Here is a 13013-nt window from a genome sequence, read left to right on the forward strand (position 1 = left end):
TTTTTTTTTTTTTATTCGCAACAAATTTAAAACCTGGTCTATGTGAATTATAATGCTTGTTTACTATTTCTTCCTTTTTAGATTTCTTTTGTTCTTCTTTGTACATTCACGGAGGTAAAGTGAATGTGGTCAAGTCAACAATACACACTTAAAGATGCTGTTCCTAATATACAATATAATTTTACTAAGATGTAACATGTTCCCTAACTGAAAAATGCTAACCTATAAAGACTCAGTAAAAATAACTCTTACGCCCGAAGAAACATTTTGATGAATCCAATGACAACAACAACAACAACAAAAACAACAACAACAACGTACAGCCCATCTCAGTTCAGGCGTCAGGTCAGCCCTCAAGCGAAAAGAGAGGCAGCGGTTAGCTCGTTAAGTAGAATTGAGAAAATATTTGACCTAGAATGCAAAGCAGTGATTTCTCAGGTACCGATCAGTACTTTCAGGCGAGGCACGTAATGCAGCCGGATTCGGTCAGGCTGTAGAAGACGCCTTGTATGCTGGATAGAGTAGCGGCAAGAGAAACGCCTCTCAAGAATAACAAAACAGTTAGACCATTGAACCCAAATGTACTATAGCTATGTTGCATCTTCCTCCCTCACTCCTTGCTCTATTTCACCTGGCTGGAGTACAGATTGAAATGAGTCCAGTAACATTACCTTGCCTTGCTTGTACAGATTGAAATGTGCCCACTGATACTAACTTCCGTGTGAATATTGATATGGGTCGAGTGATATTAACTTGCGTGTAGATAATGAAATGTGCCTATATTACTCTACTTCAACTGACTGATGTACACACTAAAATTCGCCCTGTATGATTATTGATTAATTTCTCTGTTTTCTAATGCAGTAGAACGTCAATTTAACGAGTCCGCGTCCACGAAAGTTCGCTTTAAATTGACTTCACCTAAAATTTAAATATTGATTTAACTGAAAGGTTCTTACGGCGAGGAAACTATACGTGTCTATTTCAGTTTACTTAAAATAGAAATGATCTTTTTTAAACTGATTTGTTTTTCTTATAGGAGTTTTAATTGGATAATTTCAAATCGAACCGCGTCAGGTCAATGTTCTATTCTCTACCTATAAACCTCCTCTAAAAAAAAACTCGCAAAAAAAAAAAAAAAAACGCGGATAGGATAAAAAATATTGACACACATATGGTCGGTCTTCCTGTGTAAAGATGGTGGTGGTGGTGGTGGGTAAAAAGGATGCCATGGTGTCTGAGTAAGGGATTTGGCTTCGCGAGACTTTAAGCTTAAGAATGGGAGCAGAAGGGCGGAAGGGTGGAGGTAAGGACATTTCGGGCGACCTTCTCATTGGGCAGAGGCACTGTACGGATACTCGGCGTGAGTAGTGTTCAGAATAGGAGCGTTAAGAATAAAATTTAATGTAGTTATCGTCTGACATATTTGGCGTTGTTGTAGCCTTTATTCATTCTTGATATGCATGTAATTGTAGTAACATTCATTGTAATAAGATTACATATTATTTTCCGTTTTGCTCTCTCTCTCTCTCTCTCTCTCTCTCTCTCTCTCTCTCTCTCTCTCTCATTGGCAGTGGTAGTATATTATCACTGGCAGTGGGTGTGGTGTTGGTAATACTGACGGTGATTCAAGTAACTATTTCCTTTCTCCCGTGGCAGGCGGTATTGTCCCTGGCTATGGTGGTGGTGGTGATGATGGTGTTAGCGGGACAAGGTGAGGCCAGTCCCTTCATTAGGCCTATCTACAGAGATTTCCCCACCAGGAACTTCCCTTTCCCGGAGAGAGGAGACATAGATGATGTAAGTATAATCTCCTCTTTTCCTCCTCCCCTTTCTCCTCCTCCTCCTCCTCCTCTTCCTCCTCCTCCTCCTTCTGCCTTGTTTTACTCGTCTATTAGCCAAGACTACTGGACGCATCGGAAGGCAAGTTTGGTATGTTGTCGTGGAGAAATTCCGAAACTCTCCTCCATGATGCTTCCCTTTAAAGTAACTGCCGTGGACTTTGACCTCCAGCAACAAACAACTGGTGGTCAGCGGTACCTTTAGTGAAGAATGCTGTGACTTCACTCTTAGCTTCATTGGATAATCTGGCGCAAGTTTAGAGTATACGGTTTTCATAGACGTTACCTACAGAGGGGCGCACTGCTCAAGGGTAACAAAAAAAAAAAGAAAAGAAATGAGTAGATAAAGAAATAGATAATAAAATAGAAAAGAAACAGTAAAAAAATGGTTAGTCCTAATAGAAATACAATATTATCATACGAAATTCCTGGATAAGTGTCTTGAAATGATGCAATGAATAAGGAGTTAAGATATTTACATGCCTATTTCATTTTGGCTTAGTAAAATTGCCTGAAATTAGTGCCAATAGTAGTCACAGGGTTTCCAAAGAGAGAGAGTTACGCAATAGATAAGAGATACTGGAGATTGTTATATGTACCTTGTAATTACTTCTTCCTCGCCCGCACAGGCACCACTGTCGGGATTCTGGCCCCTGGACGTCATTGAGCTGTGGTACGGACACGGCGAGGAAGGCTTCTCCAGGTGTGTTGCGATAATCTTGTTTGTTTGTCTCTGCTTGCTTGCCTACCTGTGTGCCTGCTTTTGCCTTTGCTTGCATATATGTCTTCTGTCCGTCTGTCTGTATGCAAGATATCTGAAAAGCTATGAACAATATCTAATGGAAATTTGAACTAAAAATAATTTATTAAGTTTTGCATAGGGTATGGTCAAGCATTCAATTAGAATTATCCATGCATTTACTCCATTCGCACCCTTCCTTTTGGGACTCTTGTCCTTGTCCTTTCTGCCACCCTTTCGCTGCCCTCGACAGGTAAAGGGACCATGGTGGGAGGCCGGAGAGAAAGTGGGCTGATGGCTGAGTGAAAGTGGGGAAAGTAGGGGCTGGTGGTACGAGGTGGTGGTAGTGGTGGTGGTAGTAGTGGTGACAGTGGGGGTTGTAGTGGTGGTGCCTATTTTGGAGATACTAATATGTTATTCTCCTCAGACGCATGTGTAACTTAAAGACTGTATTGCGGTGCGACTGTGTGGTCGGTTTTGGAGGTTTGTGTGAATGTATGTCAGTGTAGCGCATGTGTGTGTGTGTCTTTGTGTGTTTGTGGCAAGCAGAAATGTAATTAGACGAAAAGGTAAGGTAACTGTTACGGAAAAGAAGGGAATATAATTATTTACGCGTATAAGAATATGAAGATAAGAGTTGTGAAGAAATAGTGAAGTATCTCCAGAAAAGAGGAAAGTACATAGAAAATGGAAACTTAGGTTACACTACTACATCCTGACAGTCTGATCTGCGGGCAAGGCTGAGACCTTTCACTCACCACGCACTCCATCCTCTCAGGCGGTGAAAAACCCATACTATAGTGAGTGTGGTGCGAAAACCTGACCAACGTGTTGACAGCAGGAACGACAACACTCAGCTCATTCGGTGTGTGTGTATGTGTGTGTTTCACTGTTTGATCTGCTGCAGTCTCTGACGAGACAGCCAGACGTTATCCTACGAAACGAGCTCAGAGCTCATTATTTCCGATCTTCGGATAGGCCTGAGACCAGGCACACACCAAACACCGGGACAACAAGGTCACAACTCCTCGAATTACATCCCGTACCTACTCACTGCTAGGTGAACAGGGGCTACACGTGAAAGGAGACACACCCAAATATCTCCACCCGGCCGGGGAATCGAACCCCGGTCCTCTGGCTTGTGAAGCCAGCGCTCTAACCACTGACCTACCGGGCGTGTGTGTGTGTGTGTGTGTGTGTGTGTGTGAGAGAGAGAGAGAGAGAGAGAGAGAGAGAGAGAATGGCACTTTGAAGGTATATGTCACATACACACACACACACACCCACCCACACACACACACACACACACACACACACACACACACACACACACACACACACACACACACACACACACACACACACACACACACACACACACACACACACACACACACACACACACACACACAAAGCTCAGTTCCACCGTCCCTGCCTATCATCTGAGAGCGTATGATTCACGCTGCACTCACAACACTCAGGACTTTTCATCTTTTCCCTGATGTAGCAGTTGCTGTCCTCCCGAAGCAAGAGGATAGAGTGTGTGTGGGGGGGCGGGGGTGAAAGGTCTCAGCCTGACGCACAGATCGCGCCGTCACTTTAAGTTCCCTTTTGGAGGATAAAGGTGGCGGTCACGACTCCAGCACACAATACTCAGGAGTGGAGACCGTGGTGAATTACACAAACACAACATCCTGCCTCGAGGGGGAGCCACTTAACCTATTTTAATTCATTCATTCCTCTCTTTTACATTCTAGTTTCCGTTTTCTTTACCGTGACTCTCTCTCTCTCTCTCTCTCTCTCTCTGACAGTCTTAAAGTCTTGCTCACTCGCAACTTCTCCCTTAATAGTCACCCGTCCTGGTTATTTTTTCCCTTTTCCTTTCCTCTGGGCTCCATTCGCGTAACTTTTTCGGTGGCTTAGAAGTAACATGACAAGGGTAAAAATGTTTTCAGTGGGCCAGGGGTAAAGAAGAGGAGGATAAGAACGGAACGAATAAGGAGAGGAGGATGGAGAGGAGAGAAAGATTAACAAATTTATAGAAAAAAAAAGGAAAAGGGGATGATAACTGATAAAAAAACAACAAGAAAAGAAACAGGAAAAGGACAATAAAAAAAAAGAAGAGAAAAAAGATACGTTTGTAGCAAGAAAATGGAAGAGATGGAAGAAAAGTGAATAGATAATTAGTTCATTTATATAACCCATTGCTTCATTTGCCTTTCGCATTAGGTGGAGGAGAGAAGTGCGATATGAGAGTGGAGGACGAAGTAAAGTAAAGTGAGTAAGTTACCTGAAGCGAAAGAAGCAAAGAACAGAAGGAAGACTCGAGGAGGAGGACTGGAGAAATGTGGAGAAAGTAAGGTGACTGCTTCCTCCTGCGTCTCTTTCTCTTCCTCTTCTTCTTCCTCCTCCTCCTCCTCCTCCTCCAACCCCCTCCTCCTTTTCCTCTTCTCCCGGCAACAGCGAACTCAGGAAACCAAAGTAAAAGATGGAAAGAGAGATGCGATAAGTTGAAAATAATCTATGAATATAATTAAATAGAATAATATCAATATGACAAACTAAAGTCTAACAAAGAAAACTATTTAATGCACATACTTTAGCTAATGCATATATTTTCCCCTATAAAAATTTCATTATAGGTATTTTTGTTTATTTTGACACATTTTAATACAAGTCCACATTACGCCTTTGCCATAATTCAATTCCACGGACACTGTTTACCCTTTTTAGTTTTCATAACGGAGATTTTTTTTTCTAACTTCAAGTACGAGAGAGAGAGAGAGAGAGAGAGAGAGAGAGAGAGAGATTACGAAAGGCACATGTCTGTAGCCTATTCTACGGGAGAGCCTGCATGGGCTGGGTGCGCCTGAGTCACCTCACGCTATGTCGCCGGCGGGATAGCAGCAGGGAATCAATGAGTGGAGGGTTGCCGGCGCTGCTCAACCCGGATAAGTGAACTAAAGCACCACTGAAGTAGTTTTATTTCTTTTTTATACATTTTATTACTTATACCTGACATTTACAAGTTCCTGAGTTCAGTTCCCGAGTGGTTAATGTAAAAAGTATTTGTTAGATGATCGTACCTTTTACCCAAGTGTGAGATGCAAAGAGCACAATTCAATATGTGGAATGTGAGAGGTCCAAGATTGGCCTCATTGCTGCTCAGATAACAGTTCTGCTCGTGTCTCCTCGCCGATCCTATGCTCTTTTTGTTGTTGTAAAGTTAAACGCTATGACGCAAATTTGACACGAGGTAGTGATTGGTCGGCGAAAACGTTACCTTAGTTGTGTCAAATAACGCCGGAAAGAAAGCTTAAAGTCGTAAGTAAACGAATGAATGGAACAAAAAGAGAAAAACAAAAAGTAGTCATCAGAGTAATAATTATTGGTCCTCTGTTAGTATATATTTTGTGAGCTAAAATGCCCATTGCCAGATCTTTCTTCTTTCGTTAAATACTTCCTGTAAATGTTTTCTATAGATAGAAAGTTACCATTTTTTTCAGATGTATGAAATGCAAAATGTTCTTGTAAGTCGGCAAACTCGTTCTTGTGCGCGGCTTGTGAACAATGAACGTGAAACAGTTCTGAAGATTGTAAGCGAACACTGTATGCTAATCACTTCCTCGGGAGCTACACACACACACACACACACACACACACACACACACACACACACACACACACACACACACACGAATGCTACAGTGACAGGGGCGTGGCATCAACATTTCCACGTACTCATCACATCAATGGCGGTCACGGAAAGCAGAAATCTTGTAACTCCGTGACACTACCTTCCACAACATCTCCCTTCTCCCTTTCCATGTGCAACGTGTGGAACTTGCTCTTCCTAAACTTCAAATTCAAGCTCATCTGTTACTGGCTAAAGAACTCTCCTTCCCAGTTTAAATTGAGTCAGATATGTACAAACCCTTTCCCTGAAGACCCTTGTCGTGTGGAAAATTGCTGCCGGTACTCGGAACTCGTGGAGGTGGCTGATCGTTGCAGGGTATGATTGGGAGGGAGGAAGGGAGAAATCCACGTGTTCTCATTCATTTTAGCGTCTTATGTCGACTACTTTTCGCAGACTTTAGGAGAAGTTATTGCAATTTTCAAGGATGCTTTCATGATTCTAGTAACAGTTCAATAATAATAAAGATAATGATAAAAACATACGTACATGACGAGCTGACTAGTCATCTCTATGGCCTTTGAGAACAGTCGTTGTAAAAGTCAAGGCGTTTCAAAGTACAGTACATGACTCATCAACTGTGCGTAACTCTTGGGCTTCTTAACTATATCAGTAAAGTTTAGACAATGGTCTCCACAACATTTTAATGTGTATACGACAAACTTAGTCTTGACGGAGAAGTTTTAACTGTTCCGTATCTTCTCTTGTCTTTGAGATTCACGACTCTACTCAAGCCTCTTACTGCTAGCATTGTTCTTTGCCAACATTCAGAGCACCGTGAAATTTATTTGCACGGACGTACGAGAGAGAGAGAGAGAGAGAGAGAGAGAGAGAGAGAGAGAGAGAGAGAGAGAGAATGTGCGTGTGTCTTAACGGTAAATCTTGTTTCTGTACATAACACCATTTAAGAGTCTACAGTAAATGAAACAGGAAAAATGTGCTTATAAAGTTAAAAGTTGTCGTGGAAAAACTGTGAAGCAGAAAAAGAATGAAAGCGAGGACGCCTTAGAAGTGCGTCACGTGACAACAAAATCTATACGTCACTGCAAGCAACGTTCACTGCAGGTCATCTGATTTTACTTCCTGGAGCGATGTACGTTACTCGGAATACGGTGACAGTTACAAACTTCCTACACTGTCTCTGAAAAGGGAAAAATTAATTATCCAAATACATGATGATGATAATGTTGATAGTGATGAATAACTGCAATTGTTATAAAGATTAATTTTCTTTTTTTATGGTACAATTTCAGAAATGGACGGGATGTGAGCAGACAGATGGAGGAGATGCAAAAAGCTGCGTAGACTCTTTGCTTCAGAAGAGTCGCACGAGGTAAGAGGCGTGTGCAGATTGGTAATAGCCAGTTATGAATTCTGCATGGTGGCTCGTTGGGAAACACTCAAGTTCGTAGTTAAGTTAAATTAGGATAGGAGGGTCCACACGTCCGCACTATGAAGCAAGTGCAGGCGGGTGGTAGCCAAGTAAGACTTCAGTGTGGTGGTCCGTTAGGTAACACTCGTTCATGCTCACCGCATATGACATTGTTGTTGGGGTATTTCAGGTTCACCTTGGTATATAGATGGTACTGTTTATCTAGTCTGAGGTGATGCTTATACCTGTGTTAAGTTGGTATTACTTCCAGGTGCCGGGGCGTAGTGGTGTAAAAGTGATGTGGAATAACTAATAATTTCGCATGATGGATTTTATATAATTTTGACTATTCAGAAACCTATTATGAAACCGTGATTTTCAAATAGTTAATTAGCCGTCTTATATTTACTTCTCTCAGTAGATTATGATAGAATTTGGAGGTTTACAAGAGTAATTTCATGAATCTTCAAACAGAAATAACTTGGTTTCTCATCGTTAATGGAAAAGTACCAATACGTTAACCCGATTATTAATTGTGGGGACCTTTAAAAGTAGTCTTTCTGTTAGTCCAAAGTTTTTGATAACGCGAGTACGGGTCCTGACAAGTTGAGGGCGAGCAGTTCCCATATGGTTTCGCGGCAGTTCATGAAAGGTAGGGTCATGGAGTGAAGGTCGACATACGCACGCAGACACGCCCCCTTCGTGTATACTGGCGCGTCTGAATTAAAAATTACCCTGCGTTTGTATTAATCTTAAAAAGTGTTCATCGACTTGGCAGCGTTAAAGCATTCACTGACTCAGCAAGCTTATCCAGGAAAATTACGATAGTATATCCGCTCTCTTGACTTCATATCCTGATAAATTCTTCACTAAACAGGGTGTGCTCTTATCTTTTTTTTTTTCACGGCTTCCTGTACCGAAGCCACATGTGAGGATGTATCAAGTATAAGCGGCACATGACAAGCACCTCTCTCTCTCTCTCTCTCTCTCTCTCTCTCTCTCTCTCTCTCGTGTGTGTGTGTGTGTGTGTGAAAGTAAGACCTCACTATACCTCTGCGTATATAAAACAGGTTTAGACGTGGCTGTACTGTACCCATCCCATTTCACAGGGAATTGACTAGTTAGCATTTTTCTCTCTTATTTCCGTCAAAGTCTCAAGAATACATCTCTTGATCTTGATTGACTTTCCATGATTTGCCCTCTACGAAAGGAAGGAAAGGAAGGAAGCAAGCGAGTGTTGAGGTGTGGTGTACGTTGCTTAGCTAACAGAGACACCGTACGTGATGTTCTCGTCTGGAGCTTTGACCCAGCGAAAGGCGGAGAGAATGGGACCCTTCACCGTGTAGGCTCCACCCCACCCAACGAGCACTCACTTTCACTCACGACTAACGGCGGCGCACCTACCCACCTTGAGGAATCCCGTACGGCACTTCCTCCCTCACCTACCTCTTGATATTTGTGAAGAATGTTATCGGTGTTGGTATCTCTTCTGAAACAGTGATTAGTGATATTGCTGTGAGGATCGTGAAGTGAATGAAAGATTATGTGGACGTTGTAGAAGTAGTAGTAGTAATAGTAGTAGTAGCAGTAGTAGTGGTAGTAGTAGCAATAGTGGTGGTGGTAGTAGTAGTAGTAGCAGTAGTAGTAATAGTAATAGTAGTGGTACAGTAGTAGTAGTATTGGTAGTGGTAGTGGTAGTTGATGTTATAGGCTAATCATGCAACTCACTTATCAATATTCTATGACCATATACTTTTATACTACAAAAAAAAAAGCACAAACTACCAGTCAAACCGTTAACTAGCTCCTTAGTGGCCAACCTAACCCCAGAGAATGTCAGTCACTAATCCAAAGTGTATATATTCTTCCAGTGACGGAGCTCGCGTGCCCCAGCTGTCAGTAAGGAGGTCCACAGTAAGATGGAGGAAGCTGATACAGGTGACGCATGGTTCAAACTGTAGCACCTTCCGTAAAAAGATTGGTGAACTATATGAGTCTCCTACACATACGCTGGAGTAAATAACAAAAATACACACTCAGGTAGAAAATAAGTTACATTCTAGGAAGAAATGTGTATACCTATGTTATTTAGTATTTAACCCCTTCAGCATATTCAAACTAACTCCTACATACCCACGCACACACTAGTTATAAACCACGCTCGAGTTCAACACACAGAAACATTGAACAATATTCATGCACGTCTCTCACTATCCGCGCATTCAGCCAACCACTCACATGCATACCCCTTCTTTAGAAATCTACCAATTACCTAGTTAATGAAAGTGGAGAAGGCTGAAGATTTATGCATGTTCAATAAAGAAAATACACGTTGATTATGGAGGTCGAGATAAGACGTCAGGATTTTTTTTTTTTTTTTTTTTTTTTGGCCGGGAACAAATCGATATCTCTACAATCAGCATCCCTCTCCTCATCAGTATCTTCCCTCTCAAGTCTCAAGATGCAGGAAGGGACAACTCCAAACAGAATCACGACTCAAACAGGACGAGACACCGAACGTTGAGAATATTTTCACTACTTGAGCACTAAACGCATACCATAGAAGATAAAAGAATAACACAAATAATGAATCCCGATATTTTAGGCCTGCATTATGTGTCAATTGTCTCTTCTCCTGTCTATATACTGTACACCTTTCTCAGATTCTTTTTATACCAAAGAAAATGAAAACATTCACAAGTAAATTAGGTTATGCATTACTTTTTTATTATTCTTCCCATAAGTGTTACAAAAGCTGGAGGCTGTAAATGCGTATATGCACCCTAATTTGTACTCGCTTAACCACTTCAGTACTGGCACGCATTTTTACCTTGAGTTTTGGGTATGGTTAAACGATTTTATTCACATTAGGAAGAATAAATGGAAGCTAAAGGAATAATGGCCACATTTTTCACTATTTCAATCCCTACATAAGTTACTTAAGTTGTTAAATCACCAAATAGTAACCAGAATGAATATGAAATCGCGTCATGGTACTGAAGTGGTTAGGTTAGAAAAGTAGAATACAGTTGGATAAGTTTAAGTTGTAGAATGTATGAGCATATGAAGTAAGCTGACTGCGCATGAACCTCATTGACCGTTGAATTATGTAGTATTGACTCTATTTCTATTTTTATATGAATGCTAGTTTCACATACAATATTTCCTCTTTTTCTCTGTCTTTCAATTTATATAGAGTTATTTTTTATCGCCTATTAAATGGTACGTGTAATACCTTGTTTCACATTCCTGTTTTGTTCTTTCAATCTACCCTTTCAAGTTGTATTTCTAAGGCAATGTCAGTATAAATCATTTTACTTTTTTATTCAATACAAGTTTTTTTTCCCCTTTGGTCTACATATCTTTTAATCACTTAATTACTAACTTGATCACTAGTTGGTTGCTTGTTATAATTGCCTACTGCTTATCTCCACCATTATACTCACGGCTCACAGCACAACAGATATATATACGCCATGCCCCATAAACAACAGTAACCACAGATAACAACTTCCTCTCCTCCTCTTTCGTTAGTAGTTGTTCCGATCCCTGATACTTTATGATGTAAAATGATATAGGTAAATCAAATCACTTATTTTTTCACCTAAGTGTCTTTCGCTGTTTGAAAGTCCTTGCGATGCCCCGTGCTGAATGGGACACGAAGATAGGTGCATAATCTACTACCCTCACTTTCCTCCCATTGTGCCCGTATCTCGTGATATTAGGTATTCCCGCCGGAGGTCTTTTGAGTTGTAGCATTTCAAGCCATACAGATTCCGTCAACTCATAGGCTCATTCCAGGATCAACAGCAACATCTTTATTTTGACCCTGACTCCCTCACGCCGCTCACAAATACGAAAATAAAAATAACGAAAGAAATAAGAAGTGAGTGTAGAATTCGTTCCATGAAAGTTCAATAAGTGACATGCATGATATAAAATGATAGGTCAGTCATGTAGGTAGGTTCGTTTTCGATGTAAAGTAAGAATCATTGGGAGTTGTGACTAAAGGTGTAGGTTATTGTGTCTTCCAGCTACTTGCTGTTCATATTCAGAATGGGTAGGTGTGGGGATGCTTGGAATGTTGTGGGAGTGGTGATAGTAGTAGTAGTAGTAGTAGTAGTAGTAGTAGTAGTAGTAGTAGTAGTAGTAGTAGTAGTAGTAGTAATAGTAGTAGTAGTAGTAGTAGTAGTAGTAGTAGTAGTAGTAGTAGTAGTAGTAGTAGTAGTAGTAGTAGTAGTAGTAGTAGTAGTAGTAGTAGTAGTAGTAGTAGTAGTATAGAAACAGCTTGGAATCTTGTGGGAGTGGTGATAGTAGTAGTAGTAGTAGTAGTAGTAGTAGTAGTAGTAGTAGTAGTAGTAGTAGTAGTAGTAGTAGTAGTAGTAGTATAGAAACAGCTTGGAATGTTGTGGGAGTGGTGATAGTAGTAGTAGTAGTAGTAGTAGTAGTAGTAGTAGTAGTAGTAGTAGTAGTAGTAGTAGTAGTAGTAGTAGTAGTAGTAGTAGTAGTAGTAGTAGTAGTATAGAAACAGCAGCAGCAGCTCTGTATCAGTTAAACAAACTTTGCAATAAGAGTCATATTATACATGCATGTCATTTACTGAGAAGTGTCGATGAGGATAGTAAAGATATTTATACTTGCACTACGAGTATCCTGTGAGAGTGTGGCATGTCAGTCTAGACAACCAAGGAACTATTATCACTCCTTAAATGGCCATCACTTGTTTACACTGAGATGAAGAGTCCCTTTCATACTCAGAATTATTCCTGGTAGAATGGTGTGTGTGTGAGTGTGTGTGTGTGTGTGTGTGTGTGTGTGTGTGTGTGTGTGTGTTTTACCACGGTCGTCTGCTGGTCACCCAGCCAGCCTTTCCCATTACGGAGCGAGCTCAGACCTCATAGACCGATCTTCGGGTAGGACTGAGACTACAACACACTCCACACACCGGGAAAGCGAGGCCACAACTCTTCGAGTTACATCCCGTACCTACTTGCTGCTAGGTGAACAGGGGCTACACATTAAGAGGCTTGCCCATTTGCCTAGCCGCGCCCGGGACTCGAATCCAGGCCTTCTCGGTTGTGAACCGAGTGTGCTAACCACTACACTACGCGGCTTTATGTTCGTGTGGCCCCGTGTAATTCACTGTTTGATCTGCTGCAGTCTCTGACGAGACAGCCAGACGTTACCCTACGGAACGAGCTCAGAGCTCATTGTTTCCGATCTTCGGATAGGCCTGAGACCAGGCACATACCACACACCGGGACAACAAGGTCACAACTCCTCGATTTACATCCCGTACCTACTCACTGCTAGGTGAACAGGGGTTACACGTGAAAGGAGACACACCCAAATATCTCCACCCGGCCG

The sequence above is a fragment of the Portunus trituberculatus genome, chromosome 14 (genome assembly GCF_017591435.1).
Source record: "Portunus trituberculatus isolate SZX2019 chromosome 14, ASM1759143v1, whole genome shotgun sequence".
NCBI classification, from domain to species: Eukaryota; Metazoa; Arthropoda; class Malacostraca; order Decapoda; family Portunidae; genus Portunus; species Portunus trituberculatus.